Source organism: Plectropomus leopardus, chromosome 13 (genome assembly GCF_008729295.1).
Source record: "Plectropomus leopardus isolate mb chromosome 13, YSFRI_Pleo_2.0, whole genome shotgun sequence".
Classification (NCBI taxonomy): Eukaryota; Metazoa; Chordata; class Actinopteri; order Perciformes; family Serranidae; genus Plectropomus; species Plectropomus leopardus.
The window spans coordinates 15,146,338-15,159,791 of NC_056475.1; the positions used below are offsets into that span (position 1 = coordinate 15,146,338).

The 13,454-nt window shown below is 39.1% G+C and overlaps 1 protein-coding gene across 5 annotated transcripts in view; it reads right to left on the bottom strand.

Annotated features, from left to right (window-relative positions):
- The window catches only part of shroom1 (shroom family member 1), a 35,708-nt gene that overhangs the window by 15,073 nt on the left and 7,181 nt on the right, over positions 1-13,454 (bottom strand). Inside the window, exon 1 of one of the 5 annotated variants that reach the window (XM_042499070.1) lies at positions 276-365. The exons of the other annotated variants lie outside the window; for them this stretch is intronic. The gene's annotated coding sequence lies outside the window, so the exon portion shown is untranslated. Of the gene's footprint in view, positions 1-275; positions 366-13,454 lie in introns of those variants that run through there. 5 annotated transcript variants of the gene reach the window in all.

Below are 13,454 nucleotides of genomic sequence, written 5' to 3' on the forward strand. Positions count from 1 at the left end.
TGACAAAATGTACAGAGAGGAGAGAGGGGAGGGAGGGGAGGGTGAGGCAGAGGGTGACCGGCCCAGACAAATACCCTCACACGCAAATCACAACAACAAGAGACAAGAGAACTAAACAATGACAGCAGGAAAAGCTGAACACAAGTTGGACGGCTGGATCAACAGTCACAGCAGCAAGGCAGACTGGGAGCCATCAAGAGATCAAGCACTTGTGGACTGGTGTGAATGAAAAGTTTAGAGAGCACTGTTAGCAAGAAAGAAATAGAAAAACTCACCCAAACTTTGAGTCTAAGTCGCTGACTTTCATGATTTCCATCTGAGAAAGTAATAAGTTTCCTAATTTTTAACTACTAAGGATTCGCTGAATAATTTCCGTCTCGTTCAGAACATCTTTCTTCCTCTAAAAGAGGGACCAGACCAAGTAACCAGGAGAGCTAGATATTAGAGGGAAGACTTCTAGTGAGTCCCTTCTCCCCCCACCGAGACCTGAGGCTGCCTAGTGGGAGCCACTGATTGGCCAGCCGATGACGTCCGGCTCTCCGATGCACAATGAGCGCAGCGGAGGGAATATTTCACTGCTGCAGATAGCTGCTAGTGCTGCCGGCCGCCTGAACAACAGGGAGAGAGGGGAGAGAGAGAGAGAAAAAAAAGAGGCCTCGCATTCCTGGCTGGCTTCAAAGACGGAGCAGAGGCCGGGCGCCATTCATTCCCAAGGCCCTGAGCCCGGCACATGGAGACTAGCCAAGGCAGGAGGGAGGACGGAGGAGGGGAGGGGGTAGTGATGGTGGGGCTGGTGGGTGGATGGGTGACCTCCCAGCCACCAACCCCCCCCCCAAAAAAAGAAATATTGTCATAAAGACTAACTATCCCCTACTATCAACCTCATTATACCATTTGTCTCTTATTCTTAACATCTATTAGTCTTAACTGTTTTCTTCTATTCTTTAAACCCTATAAAAGACAATCATTGTCCTCTTTTTAAGACAAAATTTTCTGTTTGTAGTAAGATAAAAGAACAGTTAAAATGAGAAATTAAATAAACAGGTGATGGTTTATTTCATTGTGAAGATTAAGTATGTTAAATTAAAATTTGTGCATAAGAGCTTAAATGAGAAAAAATATGAGGACATGAGTCTGCCTTTTTTAGATATACGGGGTTATCTTCGTCAATTTTGAGACTATTCCAGATGAGTTTTTCGACATCTTGCTAACATATCTGTAAGCGTACCACATGTGGTCAAACTGTCAGTTTCAATAATGTCGGACTGCGGGTGACTCACATTAAAGACAGACACTAACTACAATCACACCTTAAGTTATCTGTCAGTTCAGTCTCACACTTTGTAGAAATGTGTACACCTTTTTCAACATCTGTATAAATACTTTTATTACTTAAATTCTATAGAAAATGTAAAATGAATGAGAAGCATCTCAAAATGAGAAGCATTCTTTTATTTTGAAGGCTGATACCTGATTCCTATGTTGGAAACTATTAGCTATAACTAGCTTTTAGCCTGGAAATAATGTACAGGACTTATTTAGTGATTTTCCGCACGTGTTTACATGAGAACTACAACTGGGGGTCAACATTAAATAGAGACATGAAAACAAGGATAATCTCATGACCACTGAGCTAAGTACTATATCATGGTGAAGTGGCGGAGAGAGTAGGCCCTAAGACCAAAAGAATTTAAAGACCATATGTTTAAAAAAAATCCTATGAGGTCAAGGAGGGTGTCGGGCAAGGACACATTTTCTTAAAGAAGACTGTATTAATAAAACCAATGAATAAGAAAGAGAACACGGGATAAGGCTGATGGAGAGAGGAAGGAATGAAGGATGGGAGGGGGGGGTGTTTAATTCTTTCAGATTTTTTTCTTTGTCTTTCATTAGTGATTATGTTTTCCAGCGTGACCTTCAGCATGCAGCCACGAGACCGGACCACCAGGCATCTGAGAGGCAAAAGGCAGAAATCAATAGAGAGAGAGAGAGAGAGAATGCAAAGACAGAGAGTACAGGATGGTAAAAAAAAGATTTTCAAAAATGTAGCAGAACAACCATAAAAACAAAAAAGTGGAATAAACAGGAAAGACGAAGATGAGAGAGGCAGATACAGCAAATGCAGGAAATTTACAGTAGCTGATGCCATGATGGTAGCCGGTCAACCAACTAGCAAACCAAAACCAATAAGCTTGTTGGCCTCACTGGCCCGTTAAGTTTGTTGACGGAGATGATGATTGGTTGACAGACCTCTGACTGCAGCTAAATGGATTGCTCCTGAAAATACTACTATCAGCACTGTCAATCAGATGGCTTTTGCGCAAAAGATGAATTTATCTAAAGTCTACGTCCAAGTAAATAGTTTGGTCCCTATAATTGGTATGGCTTCCTAAGACCATTGTTAACATCATTAACTGCACTTGTGCTTCCCTGATATAATAAGTCAAAATGTCTGCAGTAAAAGAGGTTTTTTAATGTGATTTTATGTTCTCACATCGTCTGGGACATGTTTTGCTTTGTGTTCCCAAAGTCAAAATTACATATCCTGAAGCAGCGTCTGGTTTTATGCACCACATCTGTAACAAATTCTAGAAAACAGCACGTCCGCTGCAACTACAACTTCTTTTCAATCAAGGCTGAACATTTTTCTGTTTGCTGCTGCCTTTTATTAAATCAAATAATTATTCATTTCTTACACTACACTGTAACCTTTATTCTTGCATTTTATACCTTTCTTTTTTTATTTTAGCTTGTTTTTATTTTCTGTTCTCTTGGCCCTTCAATGGCTGTTAAATTGTATTTAAATGTCCTTTTATAATGTGTTTTTTCCACTCTCTGTCTCAATGCTTTTAATGTTTTTTCTGAAGCATTTTAATTGCCCTGTTGCTAAAATGTGGTATATAACTACACCTGCCTTGTCAAAACCAGTACAACTCACCATGGGAGTAAAATGATGCCAAATGTGGACTCCTAATTTTTTGAAAAATATTTAAACTGTAACACATAGTGGACTCTTCCTATAGGAAGTGTCAACACCAAATTAGACCAGATCCTCTGAGGGTTCAGCATTGACTAAAGGGGCAAAAAAATAAAATGTTTCACATACAGTAGATCTTAGTAAAGAGGTACCACTCTTGCTTAAGACATGATTTAATCTCCTTGCTGTAGGATTAAAATCGCTCCACTGACCTTTTAGCCCATGAAGGACTTCATAAAAACGTGAACCACTGTGGTCTTTACTTAGCTTACTCACAATGTACAGTATATATATAGTACTCTACTCATTAAATACCACTGCACAGCCCTGAACTCCCAGGTAGGCTGAGGAGACTTAACAAAAGCAACTTGAAATATATCCCAAATCTTTATGGGTCTTAAAATCCGAAATGTTATCAAATCTGTAATCATAAAATAGATAAAGGGAGTGTCATAAATGCACAAATATTGAACTATGACCTCACTTCTGGCCTCAAGTCTCCCACAGGACCTGAAAGACATCATTCCTATTGTCCCTGATCAAAGAGAAACAGAGAGGAAGCTGTTTTTGAAAAGGTGGAAATGGTTGTATGTTGAGCACTGACAGAGCAAATCATCTATTAGTGGGAAAGGGAAAGCTGTGTTGCCATGCACTGTTACCAAATACCGAAAAAGACAGAGACATTAAGCATGTTTTAGCATGTGCAGAGGAGAGGAACTGTGGCAGTTTGTTGCTGGGCAGTACTCACACCAGTGTCTAAAATCTCTAGCTGACCAAGACAAGCTGTCACACTCTAATAAGCTCTGCATTCCTGCCTTGATCTGGCCTAAATTGTTACTTGACAAAATTAACATTTCATCTAGCTGACTTAACATTGATGTTTTCCCAATAAGTTGCATACATGTGCAACTGGAACTACAACATGTGCACTTTTCTTTTGTATCTGCAGGAAAACAAATCACTAAAAGCCCTGTCATCTGTATGTTGTGTTCAGTTAAGCAATTAATGCTTACATAATGACACACACACCCATCCACACAAAATGCAACAAGGTCAACAAAAGTGTATTATTAATATTCTATAAAACAAACAGTTAAGCATTCTGTATCCTCCCCAGTCAACCATTAACCAGGAACTGCATCATGCCTGGCAGCACCGAGCTTTAAAACTGAACACAGGTCTCTGTGAATGATACACTTCTTATTACTTTCAAGTGGCTTCTGAGAAGACAATTACTTTTGTATTAAGGACCCCCCGGGGGCTGCAATATGATCTAGTCATGGTGAGTTAAACTGGATACTGTAGGAATTCGTCCTCACCAGAATAGTACAAGGCTGCAGGCGCTGGGAGCTTTGTTTGAGTGGTGTTTGGTCTAAAAATGGGGCGTGCAAATTCATTTTTACTGCAGCATATCGTTTTCAGTCTTTGGTATGTGTGTTAAAATCTGGGAACATAGTGACCTTGGTCAAAGTCAGATGTGGAATGATTATAAAATCATGAAGGCAATTGGACTGCCGGTAACTAGATAGCAAACTTACTGAATGCTGTCAAAGTACATTGTGACAGACTTTTTTACAGATTAAATAAAAAGTTATGCAGCAAGCAATCAGTCTTACACCTGGCGGAGGAAATATCCCCAATTTGTGCAAGAGCCAACAAACTTCATGGTGCAAGGTGCTAACTTCTGATGTCAGCAGAGAGATGGCCAAGTAATAATAGCCAGTAATAACAGCAGGGCTCTGTGGTCTAGCGTGGGGACTAGGGCTGTCCCGAAATACCTTTTTTGGGGCTTTTATGCTTTAGTGATAATTATCCGCCAGTAATCAAACATTTGTAGGTACATGACAGAACTTCTCTAGGTCTCAGTGACACTGCATGTGTGTGTAACAAAGAGAGTGGTAAAGATAGGGAAGAGAAGGTGGAAGGTGGATTATTGCACGTAATGTTTCTGTAACTTAATAACAATTTGGAAAGCTGCTGGTCAGGTTGCATCACTAGGTGCAAAACAAAAGCTTTTCACAGTTGTCAGCCGTGGACAACGTTCCACATTTAATCTCACCTGGTCCTTTCCTTGGACAGCCAATCTGATTGCTTGAAACAGGGGTCAATGAATACACTGAGGACACTGGCCTCATTTTTGTGACACTTGTCACCTCCTTTAAATTTCCTACACCAGTTCAATGGTAAAAAAACAAAATAAAAACCAAAGTATTCCAATACTGATTTGAAAAATTGATTATTATGGCAGCAATTGGAGCTTTGAAGTATTCACGTTAGCCCTAATGGAGACGGTAGAAATTTAATTTTAAATTGTCTGTACATTTCTGTTTTATATTGTCATTAGCTTGTTTTATTTGTCACATCTGTTGTGTACTGTAAACCTGTCGATATTTAAATAAGAAAAAAAAGTTAGAGTACTATGAAACATAACACTGTCATGATAATGATGAAATTGAAAGTTAAATTGATATTTAAATTTCACATTGGCAGATCACACAAGAAATGGTCTTTTTCATAGTTATTTCCAAGAGCTACTTTCTGCTTGTTTTTTTTTTCTGGAGAGCCTCTTGAAAATAAAAGCATCGATGCACACAGATGAAAAAAAAAAGTGATAGCAGCTTAAACCATCTCTGAAAAGCAAAAGACTACCTTATGTGTATATGTGTGACCAACAACAAGGGAGCCACAGTGACAAAAGAGGGCCAGGGTGAGGAATGTATGAAAGGAGAAAAAACACAGACAGTGAGAAAGAGGAGACGGCCCAGCAGGAAGCTGAGGACAAACACCACCGGAAAACACACAGTAAAAAATGACCCACTTCCTGTTCAAAGGTGAGAAAAGTCTCAATGACTCTATCATTATGGAAAAATGTTATCCTCAAAAAAAAAAACTCTATTGTTCCTGAGTCCCCAGTGTCTATGCCTCAGGCCTCATCACTGAAACAGACCTAAAGACACACATCTCCAGTCTTAGCAGTACAGATAAAATACAGCTCAGTTGGTCCTCACCTGATATTCATACCAGTACTTTCTTTGGCAACATCTGTCAACTCCACCAGCTACCTTTACACTGTTGGATGTTATTTTCTCAATACTTGAATAATTATTTAATCTTTAAAATATCAGAAAAATGCAAAAATGTGTGAAAATGTGAATACCCACAGCAGTGTCTGATATACCAGAAATTAATTCACCACTTTATACCCAAGAGCAGCAAGGCACTTTATCATCAGAGAGTCCCTACCAGTTAACTCAGCCCGTGTCTCTCTTGCCTGCAGCTGTCTCTGTCTTGCAAGGCTGCAGTAGCCATCTCTGTTCTGTTACATAACGAGCTGTGGTCCAACCAGCTGACCACAGACACATAACAGACGCAGGAGTTCACCCACGGTGGCCCCTGAGGTGGTCCTGTGGCAGCCATGACACTACATGACTTCAGCAGGAGTCTTTGAGGCCTGGCACAGAGGTCAAGACTTCCCAAGGAGGCACTGACTTTTGCAGTACATGTATTGGTCTTGTAGTATAACCAATCATTAATTAATTTTACAGTGACTTCTATCATGCAATTAAGGGTCTGTATTAACTCACCCAAACTGTATTTTTTTTATCAGTTGAACAAATTAAAAGAGCAAACAAAAAGGAAAAAAAACAATGCTGCAGATGCTAATATCTGATCAAAAATAATGGTTATATGAAAGACCTCATGAAGAGAGATGCCAGTGATAAACACTGATTTAGCGCCATTAATGAGAACACATGATAAGAATCAATTTGTGTTTCATACAATTTCAGGAAACAGAGCTACACAAAAAAGTCCTACTGCTTAAAGAGAACAATGAAGTCCTTGTGCAAGCTGTTATATACAGTATACATATTTTGCCCTTTCATTGTTTCTAATGGAATGCATTAATGCTGGTAAAATCCGTAGCAAAAGCTGATAATGGACTTATCACACCTTATACAGCGCAGTGTGGCATAAAGGCCATACAGTGTGACCTGGTTCTTTCTTTAATTTTTCACAATTTGATTAAGTGATTGCTTTTTTGCTTATAAGACCTCATTCTTGCCATGGACGTAATCGGGTTTAATGTACGGTACATTGTGTTTGTGGAAGAAAGTTATAAAGTTGACTTATACAGTAGCATTAATGTAATTTGTCAGAAGTATTTATTAAAACAGGATTGGGAAGCTTTATCATGAAAAAACAATTTCGATGGAAAAGCAAAATGTGTGCCACTTTGTGTATTATGGCATGTTAAAGGAGGCTTGTTTTTTTACTGTATTTAATCAGACTTTAATATTCAACGTATTCTAGCTGAAATTTGCGTATATGAAGCTATACCCCTGCTTTCCTTTAGCTTGCATGATACACTACTACTTTTATAATGACACTGAGATAATGCAGTGATAATTAACACAATATTCTGTGTCTTTACAGTCTACTGCTATGCAGTGGAAAAGGTACATGTTTAATCATAAATATGTAGCCAAACTAACAGCAGTTATCCAGTGAAATATGTCAACATCTATGCGATCGACTGGGAAAAACTTGGTATCTTGAGGGTACCGACCAAATTATATCGCTACTATTGAAGGCCAATTCATGTTTCATCAACAGGTGCCACTGTTTAGTATCTAGGAGTGCATCTGGGTGAGAACTCTGGGTTTAGAAAAGAGGTCTAAGTGCTGCAAAGCACCCTGTCACAACGTGGCTGTTGGGACAAAGCAGAGGGAGACACACTGGTAAAATTAACCAATAAATTGATTTGTTAACTAAAAAAAATTAAAATAAGTTAAACAAGCTTCACAAATAAGTGGTAGAAATCTGTAGTCAGTAGTGTAGGGAGTGAGTGAAAGTGTGCTGTGGGGGTATTGTGCTGCAAAAACAGAGAAGCAAAGGTGTGGTGACGAGGTCTGCCAGTCTAAGACTGACTGCTGCTCTTAGTATATGCATGGGGCACACGGAGCCCAGGTGTGTCCAATGTCACTGATTGCAATCAGTCAATCAAGTCTGCTGCCCTGAAATGAAAAGCACATCACCAGTAGCAAAGAAAACAAACAAAATCTGAAAACTGAAGCTGAAGCTGAAGCTGTCCACGGAGCTCTGCCGCTGCTCCGTCAATTTCCCAGCAAGCCAAAACTGTACTGCTGGCCTGCCACAACAGTTTTGGTGTAAGGCCAATTTTTTTTATTTTTTTTTACTATATATATATATATTATTTTAGTAAAAGTCTAGTATCACTGCTAGAGGAGCAGATACACATGCACACACACGTAAAGAGACAGAAAGAGAAAGAAAGTAAACTACAGAAAAAAGGTACTGTAATGGGTACTGGAACCAAATTCCAATAACCAGAACCATTATCTGTTAAAATGTGAATGATACTGAACCCTGAGCACCACCACAGCATAATTTTGATGATACCTTGAATTTTCATCTAGCTCCTTAAACAAGTCAAAATTTTAACATGTCCATTACTTTGGTTTATGACCCTAAACCTGAGACATTCCCATCAGCCTCAGCTGTACTTTGTGTTTAGTGCCAACTGGCAACATATAAATATGTTATCATGCTAACTACAGCACGTATGTATCCTTACACTGACATTTCTCTTATAGCACCACTGTGCCACATGCAGTTTCACAAAACCATACAATAAAACAATCTACAATCTGCAAATGGTAGCATGCTGACAATATCGATCAGCAAGCCAAACACCTGACACTTTATGACGGCATGGCACTCTGACCCTCTGTGCCTTGTCACTGTATTGGTTGTTTGGCAGGCGCACATGGAAAGGAATGTGCTTGATAAGCAACGAGGGCAGTTACAGATACAGCACGTTAAGCAAACAGGTTATTATGTTCAGGAAACAGCCCTCAGTTTGACGGCTTATAACAAAATATGTAAATCTTTTTCAAAGATTTAAACTTCCAGCCACTTACTTATTATGCAGTTTATTTCAAACATCCAGACCTCTGGCCACAGACAATAGTGCGGCCATAGTAATGACATCAATATTCCTCTAGTTTCCAGTTAGACAAATAGCAAAACCTGTCTGCTTTAAACTCTACACTATTCCTTGAGGGAATGGTCATTTGTGCTTTAAACATTATTGACTCCACTGCTCTATTCAAATATATGATGTAATGATGTGAGATGACGTCACAAGTCATTTATTGCCCTGTGCAGAAGGCAGGTTAAGATAAGACATTAAGAGGATAGACTGCAGGACACTTCCTGGTAGAGCAAACAACTGTATGGGAGGATCACAGGACTATAAACCTGTGGAGTCACATTAAATAAAGCAGCACGATAACTTTTTACAGAGCTATTAAAGGAAAGTTATGATTTTCTACAAGTAGGGCTGCAGCTGACAATCATTCTAATTATGAATTAATCTGGAGATTATCTTCAGGATTAATCTATTAATCGGTTGGTCTAAAAAAGTTCCCACAGTCCAAGGTGACATAATAAGATCAAATATATTCAGTTAATGATCACAGAGGACAAAGAAAACCAGAAAATATTCCCATTTGAGAATTTGGAACAATTTTTAAAAATAAAAACAGGTTTGGACATCTCATTCATTAAGACATCCTGATTGTTTCACATCATGAGGCTTAATTATATCACACTTAGAAAGTTTTATTTTCAATACCCGTTGCATAACGACATTAGATATTTAATCCTACATTGAGTTCACTTTGTATTTTTTCCCCTACAAACTAATGTATGTTCATAAACAGAAAGTAAACAAACAAACAGTTACCTAACAGCAGCCTTTCCTGTTGGTAGCAGAAATGGACATAGCAAAAAGTGTTTAGTCGACAGTGAGGGCTGTCCCTGTCAGGAGCAGAAAGTTTGTTTATTTTCAGTACATTTTTACTGTTTGTGTGTCATTCAAAAAGTTTAGACACCCCTGGCCAAGGGTGATTTTTTGCAGAGATGCCTAAGCACCAATCATGAATCGGCAAAAAGTGTTTAGCAACACAGTGACAGAGCACACCTTAGACTTAGCTGTTGATCTGACTTCACTAGGCCTTCTTCAGAAAGTCATTTCATCCAAGTGGCTGAAACAGATGGAAGTACTATGTCTATAGCCTTGGGTTGTTTAGATATTAAATAACATGTTTCGTGGGAAAACACACAAAACCCTTTGCATCCCTTTGCAGTCACACAGACCATACATTTTTCAGCAATACACAATCCTATTTATGTTGAGACAGTCAAATTATAGAACTGGAGCTGCATGTATTCCCCTCCTGTAATCATCTGGCCTCCTGGAGAGGCCAAAGTCAGGTTACAGCACTGAATGACTTACTGAGCTCACAGACAGCAACATTCCTCATATGGCTTTATTGCTCCTAGATCCATCTAATATGAGGCAATTACAGCCCATGAATGGGCATTTATAGACCACAGACTGTAATGAAAATATACAGGGAATATCTGAAAAGGGACAAAAATAATTCTTGTCTTCAACAGTAAATATACTCCCCACTCCTACCAAAAAACAATACAAGATTAAGGCATCAAGCAAAGTGACAGTACACCTGTCAAAACTACTAGTCTTTGCTGGTTAAGCCGCTGCAGGTGTTTTCAGTTCCTTTCACTGATTAGAGTCCTGCTCCGCAGCAGGCAGGTGGATCTCTGCTGGAAATTATGAGGTCATCTGACTGCATGCACTGATATTGCTGCAGTCGCACTTGATTTTGTTTCTCATTTATTTCAGTAGGCCTTCTTCACAGGAGACCGTTTGACATTTTACAGTAGGAAAAGCACAGGTGTGACTAATAAAATTAACGATGCTGCTTTGGTCAAACAAAAAAAAAAAAGTTTTTTCACTGTGCAAAAGGACTTAAAAGGAAAACCTTAAGATTTTGGGGAAAATCATTTTTTTGCATTCTTATCAAAGGTTAGATCAGAGGATAGACCTTTTTGACAGCACATATTTTGGCTTGTCACAGTAGTAAAAGCACAGGTGAAACTGATAACATTGATGATCAGTTCCATTAAATGACCACGTGAGATGTTCCTGTGAGGCAGCATGCACAATACCATGGCCTCCCCTAAATAGGATGCAGCTATCATTAAAAAGGACCTATTATGCCCTGTATTTCGGGTTTCTACTAAAATTCTTAAAATTGTAGGTATTGGAGCACCTGTATCAACTCTCTGTCGGGGATGCTCTATTAAAGCGCCTGTCTCTTTGGTTTACCTTATTATTTCAAACTTCAGTGACATTAAATATAAACATACAACAATGTAAAAATGTACAATACTGTGTGTTTGTGTGTGTGTGTGTGTGTTAAGATCCAAAAAAGAATACAAAGAACATGTTAAGTCTGAACACAAATGACTTCCTCAGACTGAAGTCAATATTTAGTGTGACCTCCCTTTACATGTAACACCTCTTGAATTGTCTGTGGCAGGCTATCTTGAAGTTTTCTCAACTAATTTTCTGATATACCAGAAGAGTTGTATTATACATATCATATTGTCTGCTCATAAGAGTTCAAGACATGCTACGTAGGTAGTTGTAAAAGGACTTTAGACTAAAAGTGCATCACAAACAAGTGCTTTTACCTAATTTGCCTGATTTAAGCTCTTTTCAGGACTCTTCGCTCCATTTGCTCAATGTCTGTACACTGTGCCTCACCGACTTCTCTTATGTTGCACCTTTATCATTCTTATTAAAAACACCTGTATGGGTTGATTAAAATGTAATCACAAGGCGCTCAACATCTTAGCGAAAGCCCCTTTATGCTGAGCCTTCCTTCAGTCACAGAGGCCGATTTTTTTAACCAATAAGTACAGCTCATTTCAGTCATGCGTGCATCCTTGCAGTAATTTTAATGAGCCACATACACACAAATTCTACACTGACGTCAGAGAAAAAGGCTTACTGACTACAGGAGTCATTCGTGCATGAAGCTCATGCTGTTACATCTGTGACATCATGTCTGGTAAGAAAAGAGAAACAGCCGAAAGTAAAAGGAGATATGCGGATAAATAGGATAAAGGTGTGAGAAACTGGGTCACTGTCCACTATCTAACATGGCGTGATAATAGTGAACAGACATGCCTCTAATCTCTCCTTTTATACTTGCCAGGCTGCTTTAAGCAGTGTGAAAAGGACAGTCCAGATACACGATACGCTGCCTTGTGGAGCAGCAGCAGCAGGACAACAAGGAAACATTTGCTCAGTGTTGCACCAGAGATTTGAATTGCAAAAGAACCTGTCAGGCAGACAGAGACACTGTGTGAGGGCGAACGGTTAATGTTCACTCCCCCCACTGACCCCGACATGGCTGCAGCTGAAGTTAACAACACATCTAAACCAAGAAATATTCTTGAGAGAGGAGATTTTTAATCTATTTGAGTTCAGACTCCAACTGTCAGGATAAATTAGGCACATTAAAAAGTGGCCAACATTCTCCACATTTTTGTTTTCGGACAAATTATCAAGAGCACTGACCCTGATAGGCCGAGCACATTAATCCAAGTGGAAGTGATGAGCCATAACTAAGCAGATGAAAATAAGGACTTGTGGGTAACAGGTGTCCTCACATGAAGAACCCTTCTGTCTCGTATTACTGTTCTCCAGAATCCAGTAATTTATTGGTCTTGACAGCCTAGTTTCAAATCTCACTCAGTCTCTTTCTCCTCTATTTACACTTCTGTCTCCCACTCATTCCTCAGACACAGACAAAGGTTTCAGTGGGTGAGAGGAGTGCTGGAAGCTTTCCTGTTTCCTGAGTTGAGTTTCAGTTTTGACAACTGATTCACCTGATGTAATTTGATTCCTTACAGTCTTAATGAAATACAGAGATAATTATTTAGTTTGTGTTGATAAACCCAGTTTAATTTCTTGTGAATGATCACTTACACACACACAAAAAACTGGGTCAAATCAACTTACTGCTTACACAGTATCACAGTTACTGGTCAGAGATCACTTCATGCCCAACTTTGACTTCTTTACAATTACTTTTGTTTATATAAACTTTGGGTACTGGTAAGGGAGTTCATCTTGTAGTGTGAACAGCTGCTGATTTGAACACCTACAAAATTATACTAGATTTGTCCAGAACAGCACACAGAAAAGATTTTTCCACCGACCTTGCAAGGCATTATTTGATATGGAAAAAGCCCAAAGCACAAACTAGAACAGATGGCCTGATCACATCCCTCAATGTATCCGATTTCGCCAAACCTGCCATTTCTGATAGCCGGAGCTGTTTAATTTATGTGCAAAGCTGGCGAAATATCCTGACTGAAGTGATTTTCTTGGATCAAGCACAATTTATTGCTTACATTCAGTTAAAAACAAGGAGTAATTCCAAGCTACAGGCGGGGCATGTTTTTGGCTTCCTCACATCAAAAACAAATATCATCATGTTGTTCAAGAGTTATTGAGGAAAAAAAAAGAACTCACCACTAGAATCTCAATTACTCCAGATGAGCCCTAACCAGC